This window comes from Acinonyx jubatus, chromosome A1 (assembly GCF_027475565.1).
Source record: "Acinonyx jubatus isolate Ajub_Pintada_27869175 chromosome A1, VMU_Ajub_asm_v1.0, whole genome shotgun sequence".
Taxonomy (NCBI): domain Eukaryota; kingdom Metazoa; phylum Chordata; class Mammalia; order Carnivora; family Felidae; genus Acinonyx; species Acinonyx jubatus.
Genome location: NC_069380.1, coordinates 170,891,488 through 170,904,642, shown reverse-complemented (window position 1 = coordinate 170,904,642; position 13,155 = coordinate 170,891,488).

Here is a 13,155-nt window from a genome sequence, read left to right as displayed (position 1 = left end):
TCTGTTCCTGTAATGCTTGTCCCCTGGTTCTTTTGGCTGGCTCTCAGAACAAAGGTCACCTCTTAAGAGTGTCCTCTCCTGAACACCCTGGCTAAAGTCCTCCCTCTGTTATTCCATATTTTAGCCCTTTATTTGTTTTCTTCTGTAACTATCTTATTTGCTCATTCTTTACCAGCTGCCACCTCATTAGAAGGTGAGCTCTGAGAAGCTAAAGGGCTGTTCTGTCCACAAGTGTATCTCAAATGTCTACAATGGGGTGTTTCACATAGTAAGTAGTCCATAGATGCTCATGGAATGAATACATGTTGAATGAAATTCCCAAATTCAAAATTCAAATCCCAGGTTGGCAAACTGATCTCAAAGAGGCCTCCCAAACCCACTGGGAGCTGAGACAATGCACCTGTAATGTACATGTAGCCTCCTGAGGGAACCACAGTGATGGGCCCCACAGTATCCACAAAAGAGATGGTCAACCTATCCTCTGACTTGGGGCCCGGTCCTGATGTGGAGCTGGAAACCCAGGGAGGCCTCAGGACTGCCAGTGCCCTTAAAGGACCTCCAGACTCAGGGTTTCTGCTTGTAAACCAGCATTCCCCCACAGTGTTGAGGATAGCATGGGAGATAAGGGACCAATCTCTAAGAAAGGACTGTAAATATACAAGAAAAAGACACCTCCAGATGCAAATACAGAGAGCATATGATAAGGTAATTGACCGATAAGGATACAAGCATGTGAGAAGATCCTAACAAGAAGAGTCCAAGAGGGGCACCTCAGTGGCTCAGTCAGTTAAGTGTCCAACTTCAGCTCAGGTCATGATCTCACAGTTCATGAGTTTGAGCCCCACATCAGGCTCTGTGCTGACAGCTTGGAGCTCAGAGCCTGAAGCCTGCTTCGGAGTCTGTGTCTCCCTCTCTCTCTGCCCCTCTCCTGCTTGCTCTCTCTCTCTCTCTCTCTCTCTCTCTCTCTCTCTCAAAATTTAGAAAGCTAGAGAATGCGAGGTATTGGCAGGAATATGGGGGACCTTTCTAGACTGTAGGTATAGCCATCCCAGAGCCGTCTGGGAGCTTGCAGCTAATTACATAAATATATATCCTATGATCTAGCAATTCTGCCCTGAATGCACACCTCCAACCCCCAATCCTCACAAATGACCACACAGAAAAGCTTGGGATGGGGTTGGAGGCACTCTGGAGTTCATTACTGGGAAATGAATCAGTAACATGTATGGAGGACCCAATGGACATAGCCACATGGAGGGACCTCAGAAACCTAGTGCTGAGGGGAAAAGATAAGAAGTAGAATGAGCTCTAAAGCATAAAGCCATTTGGACAAATGAAATGACACAGAAACCACACATTATGAGAGCACACACAGAATCATTAGCACAACTACCTGAAGGGCAGGGTGGTAAGAGTGGGGAATGAGGATCAAAGGGAATTCAAAAACAGACAAAAGAATGAGGCCCAGGAGAAGCAGGTGCCCAGGTGAGGGGTCAGTGATACTTCTAGGGGAGGTGACCCGGGTGCTCATGTTGGGAAGAATGAAGAGCTAACCAGACAGAAGAAGGTCTAAGTGTGTGTGTTGGGGGGCAGAAGGTGCAATAAATCAACAAATGTTTATTGAGCACCTACTATAGGCCAGGTGCCATTCTACTCATTGGGTATACCCTGTGATAAAGACAGGTAAAATCTAGAGATGGAGACAGACATTACACCAACTCCTAGGAAAGTGCTAAGTAAATACAGACTCTCAAGGCCAATTGTCTGCAGCTCTGATGGTGACTACAATGGTGACTGATCCTGACCTGGCTCAGAGAAGGGCTCCATGAGGAAGTGATATTTGTGATGAAGGAGGGGAGCACTTGGCCTTGTGGTTAGTGTTAAGCATTCCAGGCAGAGGAACAGTCTCCATGAAGGTCTGGAAGCAGGCAGAGGAGTGGGGAGAATTTGAGGCATTCAATTCCAGTCACTTGGGCAGAGCATATACAGAGTAAAGGAGAACATGATGCCAAATGCGGCCACACTACAGACAGCCTTGCAGGCTGTGGATTTCATTCCCAGGAGAGTGAAGAGGCCAGAAAGCAAGGGGCTACTAATGCAGATGTGGGGAGATGGATGAGGAGACTGCCACAGAATCTAATTGATTCTGGATGCTACAGAGCTGGGAACAGGAACAGCACTCCCAAATATACACATGGTCTCCCAAGGGGTCAGAAATAATGAGCCCCAGAGAGTCTACAAAGGAACTGTCCACTTCCCCTCTTATTCTCTGACCTGGGACCAGCACTATCCTGCACAGCTGCATTGCAGTCCCCTAGGCTTCCACCAGAGGTAGGGGGGTGGCCTAGGCTTGGAAGGGTGTGTGTGTGGGCGGGGGGGCGGGGGGGGGGAGTGCGGGTGCTGGTAGAGGATGGAAAGAAGTAGAAATTTATCTAAGATGTAGAATAAAAGGATTTGCTACTGGGGACAGGAAGGAGAGGAAGGTGGTCAAAAACTTGTAGATGGAAAAGGGCCAAGAATTGGGAGACCAGGTAGAGTCCACATGTGTTTTAGGCGCCTGAAGAAGGGTAACAAGGAAGTAGGCAGGGCAGATAATGGTGAAAATCTAAGACGAATGCACTGTGCTCAACCCTGAAAAAAACTAATAGGGACCCAACACCACCCCAACACCCCCATCCTTGTGCCTTGCATCCCAACCTCTCCCAGCTTCATGCCTGGGCCTCTTCCTTTCCTTTCCTCATCCACCTCTTCTTTCCTCTCTGGTCTCTGCCTTGTAATTGTGTCCTGGGAGAGGTCTCCAGCACAGAGAGAGAGAGAGAGAGAGAGAGAGAGAGAGAGAGAGAGAGAAAAGAGTGGAGGGGGATACAGTAGGGTGACGGTGCCACCTACTGGAAGCTACAAGAAGTGCAGCATCCCACCTCATCCTGTGGAGTGAGGTTTGCGTCCCTTGGGCTATACAGAGGTTTCATGAGGGGATCCTGTGAAGAGATGTCTTCTCCTGCTGGTGATCAGGTCATTCCTAGAGGACTATTCAGTTCTGGGTGCTGTATTTTTAAGCGTGGTGCTGATAAGCTCCTCTCCACCCCACCCAGGGGAATCACTGGTAAGCAAAACTACTATAATTTTTATCCCTGCTCACGGCGCCTGGGTGGCTCAGTCCGTTGAGTGTCCGACTTCACCTCAGGTCATGATCTCTCAGTTCACAAGTTCGAGCCCCACGTCAGCTGTGCTGACAGCTCAGAGCCTGGAGCCTGCTTCGGATTCTGTGTCTCCCACTGTCTGCCCCTACCCTGCTTGTACTCTGTCTCTCTCTCAAAAATAAACAAACTTTTTATTTATTTATTTAATATATGAAATTTATTGTCAAATTGGTTTCCATACAATAAATAAACATTTTTTAAAAATTTAAATTATCCCTGGTCAAAACCTTCCACTGCCCTCAGAATTGGGTCCAAGATCTTTTTTTTTTTTTAAGTTTATTTATTTATTTATTTTTTTTAGTAATCTCTATACACAACTTGGGGCTCGAACTCACGACCCTGAGACCAAGAGTTGCATTCTCTTCCGACTGAGCCAGCCAGGTACCCCTGGGTCCAGGCTCTTTAACAAAGCATTTGAGGATTTAGACCTGGCCTTAGAAACACTTCATTCCTATTAGTTTCAATCCCAACCTCCTCCTTCTGCTCTCCCTCCCCCCTTCCCAACACTCCCCCAAGCATCTCTGCCCCTTTTTACAGGTTGTTCTCTCTTCCTAGAACACTCTCCTTCTCCCTACCGGTTTTCCAAACTCCTACTCTTCTTTCAGATCTCAAATTCCATATCTATCAGGAGGAGATCTTCCAGCACCCCAATATTAACTAGGCAAAGAGGGGAGGGAAAGAGTGTTTCAGGCAGTGGGAACGGCATGTGCAAAGCCTACAATGCTTTCAAGGAAATGGGAGGGGGCTAGAGACCAGAAAAAAGGACAGAGCTGGCACACTGCAGCCACAGACCTCCACATGGCCTGGCCAGTTGAAGGGTTGATTCCTGGTGAGTGACAAGATTTTCTGATCAGATGTATGTTTGGAAAGGCCCACATGAAAGTAAGCCAAAGCCAGGTGAGAAATGCCAAGTGAGAAAGGCATTGAAGAGGCTAAAGTGGGTGTGGGGAGAACAGGCAGGGGTTGCAAGGTGGGAAATGATGGGTGGACCTTTGAACCCCTACTTCTTGCTGTCTGGGTTCTGAGTTGAGACTCCCAGTTTTTGGCCGTAGCCTCCCAGAGGGGATCCCTACTTACTTCAGTGTGTTCCACACCAGCTCTGGCTGCCTGCTCCAACCCCCTGCACCCAACTTCTCATCTCCTGGTGCTAGTTTTCCAATGCTGCCCGCCCCTCAGACCTAGAACCTGTGTACTGTGGGAGCTGCCATCCCATTTTAGAGCAGGACAGGACACTAGGCTCAAAGTTGGGAAGTCAGTACTGAGTGGCAAAGATGATGAACCAGAGTCTTTTTGCCCATCTGCCTCCTCCACTACACTAGGTGGCCTAGCAGTTACTGGCAGGGCTCTGTCACCTCACAGCTGGCTGATTTTAGGTGGCTGGCTTTACCTTTCTCTGACTCAGCAGAGATTATTCAAGTCTTCTACAAAATTGGAGTAATCACAGTAAATTGTTCTATGGGGTCTGTGAAGAAATAAAATGTCCATAAGGGGCCCAGCACAGCACCAGGCACATATTAGATGCTCAATAAAAGGTTGCTGTTCACATGAATACTGTCACAGGAACTTAACATGCTCATTGGGGAAATGTGTTTCAGAGTCTTGAACCAGGGGAGGACAAACAAAGCTTGTGGGGTAGGGGACAAGCTGGGAAGGGAGAAGAAAGCAAAGGGAGCATCTCAGAGCAAGTCTGGAGCTAGGATGCCCTGAGTTCCAAGCACAGAGCAGGTGTCAAGGGCACCAGCTCTGAAGGCCTTGAATGTCACATCAAGGAGCCCCCAAAATTTTGGAGTCAGAGAAGGTGCAGATAGTTCCTACACCCAGGGGTGGGATGCTTTCTCCTCTACAGGTGACAGCACTGGCCTTGGAGGCCCGAGGGAGCTAGGACAGCAGAGGAGGGCACTGGCAGCAGGGAGCACATTCTCAATCCTCAAACTTGAGTCCAGGGAGCTCTTCCCAGGCTGGAGAACCTCCCGTATGTAATTCCCCAGCTAGTCACACGGTGGCAACAGTGCAACATGAAAGTCCTCTTAACCACCCTTCTTTTCAGCCAAAACAAGAGCGAAGTACCAACGTATTCTAGGTACCTCTAAGAGCTCCTGCTCCCATCACTAGGCAGTGCTACCTTGGCTGAGCCTACAGGTTAGACTGCCGTGGAAGTGAAATATTAGATAGGACACTGAGGACTTTCACATTGGCTTTCTCTCTCAGAAGTTTAGCTCACTTATGTAGCTTTTACTTTTGGAGGTGAGGTGATGGGACTGTTTCCATACCTGCGAGGAGAGGAACCAGGATGAGGGATGTAGCAACTTTATTTTTTTTTTTAATTTTTTTTCAACGTTTATTTATTTTTGGGACAGAGAGAGACAGAGCATGAACGGGGGAGGAGCAGAGAAAGAGGGAGACACAGAATCTGAAACGGGCTCCAGGCTCTGAGCCATCAGCCCAGGGCCTGACGCGGGGCTCGAACTCACGGACCGCGAGATCGTGACCTGGCTGAAGTCGGACGCTTAACCGACTGCGCCACCCAGGCGCCCCTAGATGTAGCAACTTTAAGCACCTCCTCTGTGCCAGGCACTATGCCAGACATTCATTCCTACATGAAATTAGCACACAGTAATGAGGCATCCACTGTGTGCTGGTCACAAAAGACAGCAACAAATAAAGAAATATTTATATGTCTATTTTACATATAAAGATAGATTTTAAAATATATTTGGATTAGAAATGAGCACACTGCTTAACAAACATTAACTGAAGGGCACCGAGCTGGCTCTGCCAGGGAAGCGTGTGACTCTTGATCTTGGGGTCGTGAATTCAAGCCCCCACCCCTGCCGTTGGGTGCAGAGATTAAATAAAACTTTAAAAATAAATAAATAAATAAATAAATAAATAAATAAATAAATAAAATAAATAACCTACCTTGAGCCCGAGGTATGCAAGACATGCAGGTAGTGAGTTTGGAGCTTTGAGACAATCTAGACTAGAGATTGAGACTCAGGCATTGCTGGCATTTAGGGAATGCCAGTGATGAGCAGATGAGACTCCTCAGGAAGACTGGGTAAATGATCAGCAAAGTGGGCCTCTATTTGCTGGACAGGAAAAGTGGGAGGCATGCCTGCGACATGAACGCATAGAGAAAGGCTTTTGTAGGAGGGGTAACAGACAAGAGTGGGAGTCCCCAGAACCTTTTCAATTCCAAGAGGTCAACAGAGTCCAATGCTGCCCGAAGTGGAGCATCAAAGGTTATGAAATGCCCCCAGGTTCGGTCAAATTGGGACTGTTGGTGACCTGAGGACAGCCTGCAGGGAGATGAGGGAGGAGATGAGGGAGGCCCTAGGTGGTGGAGAGAAGAGGCAGAGTTTGGCTAGAGGGGCAATAAGGTTTTTCTCCTGAGAGAGAGCGAGACTACACTGTGGGCTGCCATGGGGGAGCAAAAAGACCGGAAGGTTGGAGCTCCAGAGCAGCAAGAGGAGCAAGATGAACAAAAGCGGAGGAAGCATGAGGGCGGGATCCAGATCCCAAAGGAGAGCTGGCACAGTCGACTTCCGTCTCCTTCGGGGAGCAGTGGGAAAGAGTTGGTGACGGCAGAGGGCCAGCGGAGACGCAGGCTAGATCTGGAGCACGCCAGACATCACCGGATATTTGGCGGCCTTTTCCCGGTACAACCCAATAAAGATCACCTTTTCCTGACTCCAAGCCAGCGGTGCAGATCGCGCGGCCCACGGCCTGGCCACCGCTGATTGGTCCGCCGGAACCACCTGACCGAGCCGGCCAATCAGAGGCGCTCTCCTAGGAACGCGGCCCTACGTGTGGCTCAGAGCTGAGTCCCAATCTCCAGTGCAGCCCCGCGGCCCAGAGGGCCACGTGCGTGTAGCCCCTGTGGACCAGGGCGGAGCTCCGAGGCTGCGGAACTCCAAGGCTGCGGTCCTGCCTTCCCCCACCATGCCGGGTTTCCGCCGGCTCAGAAGTACAAAACCCGATCCCTTTTGCTAAATCTTCTTTCTACTCTCTCGCCCAGTGTTGCTGCCTGGCCCACTGGTCCAAAGCGGTTATTTGGAGGAAGACAGAACCAAGTTCAAGTCACTCACCATGTGACTTACGACAGGTGTTTGATATTTTTGAGACTTAGGTTCCTTATCTGTAAAATGGTACTATTGATACTTACCTAGAAGTTTTTGTAAGGATTGTGAAACCCAGTTCCTGGTACGTGGTGAGCTCCCCAAAATTATTGGTTACGGTTTATGATTGTTAATACTGCTAACTATCCTCAAGGAACTCACCATCCTCGTCACACATGGCCTTGTGTTAAGGCTACTTTTTATTCCTGATGCCTTACTAAGAATGTAAACTGCTTGTCAACAAGGATGTGCCAGTATGCCTTTTCAGTCTTCTGACCTTATAATCCCTTCATTTGTTTTCCCAAGGGTAATTTTAACCTACAGAAACAGAAGTTGTAGAACAAAATCATGGAATCTATAGCACAGAAAACAGCAGTTAGATGAGGATATTTATAACACAAAAGGGTGTACTGGAAGAACATCTTTGAAGGCCAGCTCTGTGAGCTTAGGCAGACCTTGATTTTTTGAATCTCATTAGAACAATAATCATGAATCACTATTCAAACTCATATTAACTCCCAACAATCCCACTTTATAGAGAAGATACACAGGTACAGAGAGGTTCATGGCTATTAAGTGGCAGAGCTGAGGAATTCAAACCAGGCCTTCTAGGTCACAGTCTATGTTCGTAACTTCAGAGCTTGCTGCCACTCAGACACCAGCACAGGCAGCTAGCACACTAAAGACCCACCACACGGATCTATGGAGAGGGAAAAGGCTTCTGCATCCAGGAACCAAAGGAGGTTAGTGTGGCTGAGAGGTGGATAAGGAGGGGAACAAGGTAGGCAATGAGCCTGGACTTGCAGGCAGGACCTCATCTTGGAAGGGTCTTAGGCCATAGTGAAGAGCTGGTGTCAGCACATGGAAAGCATGTGACAGGGTGTTCTAAGGGTGTTTCTGACTCATCATTGCCACAGGTCTGGGATATAGAAGGCAGCAGGGGCCTCTGTTACTATAGTTTAGCTTCAGTCCCTGCCCGCTGGAGAGACCCAGGCCCAACATGGCCCTAAATTCCCTGGCAGCCCCCTGGGCTCCCTCCCTGGGCAGGGCTGGAGATGCCACCAACTTGAAGCCTCCCAAGTCCTCCTTTCTGATCTTATTTGTTGCTGTAGGCTCACTAATGCAACTAATCAGACTTTCTGAAACCAACTGCATCCTCCCATTGACTATCCAAGCCTGTGCTTCCAGTTTTGGTTTGGAGATGTCCTATCATTTAAGGTCTCTGAAATTCTCCCCAAGGTTCTTGTTATCAACTCTAGACCCATAAATTGACTCTCCGTATAAGGGGCCCAGGATTTGTGGGGGGGAAGGGGTGGCTTTTTGACTGTCAGGCCTCAGGTGGTCATCTCATTATCTTGTGTTACCACCCACTCTTTTGGAAACTCCCTGGGATTCTCCTTCTCACATTCCCTGTGTTTTCTTACTGCCTCTCCCATCCCCACCAAAGACTTCAGGTCCCATCTCCTCTGTGATGACTCTTGCAGTATATTCTCTTGCTTGACTCTTCTTCCAGATCTTTAAACCACATGTATGTCAAGCTGTGGACAGGATGTCTACCCCTAATGCCCCTTGGGTTCCCCAAACCTAACATGTCCAAACACCAGTAGCTGCCTTACTTAAAATCATTCTTGCTAAAAACTTTAACCCAAATCTAATCAAGCCCCTGACCTAATGTCCACTTTACTGGAAATGTAGGGGCAGAGGAACAGATTAAATGACACCAAGGGGAAGCATCAGCTAACTGCAAACAAGGGGCATTCTCAGGATAACTGGCCCGGTCACTTCAAAAGTCAAATGTCATGTAAAACATGATGTGGGGGCATTTTATTATTTGTTTATGTTTTGATGTGTGGGAATTTTATGATATAAGATTTTTTTAATGTTTTTATTTATTTTTGAGACAGAGAGAGACAGAGCATGAGCAGGGGAGGAGCAGAGAGAGAGGGAGACACAGAATCCAAAGCAGGCTCCAGGCTCTGAGCTGTCAGCACAGAGCCTGACGTGGGGCTCGAACTCATGGACTGTGAGATCATGACCTGAGCCAAAGTCGGATGCCCAACTGACTGAACCACCCAGGCACCCCTGATATGTGGGAATTTTAGATTATAAGAGGCATAAGAAATACAAAGACCAATACAATATATGATATTGATTAGATTATAGGTCAGAAAAACCATCTCCCAAAGACATTTGGCGAAAATTTGAATATGGAAAGAGTATTAGATATTGAGAAATCATTGTTAGGTGGTATTTTGGTTATATAAGAGAACATCCTCATGTTTGAGAGAAGTTTGCTAAGTGCTCAGGTGAGAAGTATCAGAATATATATTTTTCACTTTGAAATGCTTCATAAAAATTATCTATGGACAAGTATGCCACAAAATGTTAACATATATTGGAGTGCCTGGCTGCCTCAGTCAGTAGAGCATGCAACTCTTGATCTCAGCGTCCTGAGTTCAAGCCCCATGTTGGGCGCAGAGCTTACTTAAAATATCTATCTATATATTAACATATATATTTTTTTAATTTTTTTTTAACGTTTATTTATTTTTGAGACAGAGAGAGACAGAGCATGAACGGGGGAGGGTCAGAGAGAGGGAGACACAGAATCTGAAGCAGGCTCCAGGCTCTGAGCTGTCAGCACAGAGCCCGACGCGGGGCTCGAACTCACGGACTGCGAGATCATGACCTGAGCTGAAGTCGGCCGCTTAACCGACTGAGCCACCCTGGCGCCCCTATATTAACATATATTGAATCTAGATGGCATTAGTCATATTTTTCTTTCTTATTTTTCTGTATGTTTGAAAACTGTCACAATACAATATTAACAACAACAACAACAGAAAGAATCTATTTTCTATCCCTGCCCCAGCCATATTTCTTCTGTCTCCCCATCTCAGTGGTTGATAGCTTCATTCCTTTAGCCACCTTATCTGAGCTGGAAACTGGACCCTGCCTTGACTCATCATATTCCCTTAATGCTCCTTTTTAGTTTCCAGGTCCTGTCATTCTACCTTCTGAAACCCTTTAGTCCATTCTTTATCCCCATTTCCCTGCCACCATCCTGGTCCAGGTCACAGCTACCTCTTGCTTCATGACCTCAGCATCTTCCCAGTTCTCCCTCCACTCTCACCCTCCCCCATGGTCCCACGGCCATCTTTTTCAATGTTACATCTGATCTTGACGCTCCTCATGCCAGCAGAATTAAGCCCCAATGCCTCTGAGCCTTTTATAGTCTGCTTCTGATAACTTCTTAAAACTCTCCTCTCTCCCTTTTAGCCACATTCAACCATTTGGTTCCTCTATATTCCTTTTATATTCTTTAAGAATACCTTCCAGAAGGGTGTCTCAGTTGGTTGAGTGTCTGACTTTGGCTCAGGTCATGATCTCACAGTTCATGAGTTGGAGCCCTGCATCGGGCTCATTGCTGACAGTGCGGAGCCTGCTTCAGATCCTCTGTCTCCCTCGCTCTCTCTGCCCCTCCCCACTTTCAAAAATAAATAAACATTAAAAAAAAAAAAAAAGAATATCTGCCAAGACCTCCTGAAGGGTGGAGAACATTACAATTTGCAGACAAAAAGCGTGTAGACAGGAAGTCTAGAGACTAGCCAAACTCATTAAGGGGCACAGGCATGTTGGTTCATTTAGCTGGGCCTCATTTCTATTCCCAAGCTGGCCCCCATGGCTTACCTTTGTCCCTATCCCAAGAATGTTGGCCAGCTGTGCTGCCATAAGTCATAACCTTTTTCCCCCCATTAAGAAAAGCCTAGTTTATTACTGCAGTAAGGGAGAATACCTCCCTGACTAGATCTCAGAAGACTTTTAAGGTCTGGGTTGGGATGGACTAAAGTAGATATTTCAATGAAGGAATCCAGCCTCAAGTCATTCCGGCTTTTAGAAGTCACCCACAGAAGGTAGCCCTGTCTAAACCCTCCTTAGCACTTCACACTATCCTGTGTGTGTCTAGGGATGGCTGGCACTTAGGGTTTAGAAAATGTTGCCTATGGTCAAGGGCTATGTGGTGTAGTTCTCCTGTTTCTGCAAGCCTGGGTGCCAAGGCTACAACCTTACATTCCCCCTTGCCCCTTCATCTACTGTCCCCTAGAACCCTGAAGGAATCCAATCATGAGTATGCCAACTGCTTAGGTCCAACTCTGGGCTCAGGCCCCAAAGCCCTCAGCTATTCTTAGCTTCCTTGAGCCTATACCTCCTGCCTTCCCTCTTACTTCCTACCTCTCCAAGAAAACAGAGGCACTGTGAGGGACCGCTCTCAATTTCCTTCCATTCTCACTTAAAACATAGTGAGGCTCTATTTTGCCTTTCCCTACACATTCTCAGAGTATAAGGGATTTCTCCTTTGCTCCAGGGCCCATCGCTTCACCCTCAATACATTCACACACTTTGCACCTCCTTGACCCGAGGGACCTCTTGCTCCTATACCTTTAACCTTCCCCTCCCAATGGCTTCTTCCCAACAGCATTATACACACTCAAAGATTTGTTCATTCAATCCACAAATATTTACTGAGCACCTAAGCACCTACTCCACACCAGGCCCTGTTATGGGCATTGGAAACACAGCAGTAAAGGAGTCTTGACCTCTTGGTACTTATATTCAAGACAGTGAGAAAGATGGGAGTGTGGGGGGTGGGAAATTAGTCTATGAAAACTGTGTAGTACATAAAGATAGGCTTATCAGTCAATGGAACAGATCGATTGAGAATTCTAAAATAAACCCATGCTTCTGTGTTCAGTTGATTTTTCACGAAGGATGTCAAGACTATTCATTGGTAAAAGAATGTTTTCAACAAGTGGTGCTGGGACAACTGGATATCCACATGCAAAACAATACAGTTAGAGCTGTATCTCACACTACAAATTAACTCAAAATGGATCAAAGTCCTAAATGTAAGACCTAAAACTATAAAACTCTTAGGAGAAAACATACGGGTAAGATTTCATGAACTGGAATCAGGAAATGGTTTCTTAGATATTACCAAAAGCACAGCAACAAAAGAAAAAAAATCGGCAAGTTGGACTGCACAAACATTAAAAACTTTTGTATTTTGAAGGATTCTATCAAGAAAGAGAAAAGACAATTCACAGAATGGGAGAAAATATTTGTAAATCTTATATTCAATAAAGGACTTGTATCTAGAATATGTGAAGAGCTCTTTTAACTCAACAACAACAAAAGACAAATTAACCAATTTTAAAAATGCACAAATAATCTGAGTAAACATTTCTCCAAAGAAGATACACAAATGGCCAGGAAACACACTAAAAGGTGCTCAATGATTACTAGTCATTAGGGAAATGCAAATGAAAATCACAATGAGATACCATTTTACACCTACTAGGATGACTGTACTCAAAAAAAGCAGATAACAACAAGTGTTGGTAAAAATGTGATGAAATTGGAACGCTTATACATTGCTAGTGAGAATGTAAAATGTTACAATCACTTTGGTAACATCTTCAAAAAATTCTTCAGAGTTAAACATGGAGTTACCATCTGGCTCAGCAATTCCACTTCTAGATTTATACCCAAGAGAAATAAAAACCTACTTCCACACAAAAATTTGTACACAAATGTTAAAAGTAACATTGTTCAGGGGCGCCTGGGTAGCTCAGTCAGTTGGGCATCCGACTTCGGCTCAGGTCATGATCTTGCAGTTGGTGGGTTCGAGCCCCACATCGGGCTCTGTGCTGACAGCTCAGAGCCTGGAGCCTCCTTCAAATTCTGTGTCTCCTCCTATCTCTGCCCCTCCCATGCTCCTGCTCTGTCTCTCTCTGTCTCTCAATAATAAATAAACATTAAAAAAAGTAACATTGTTC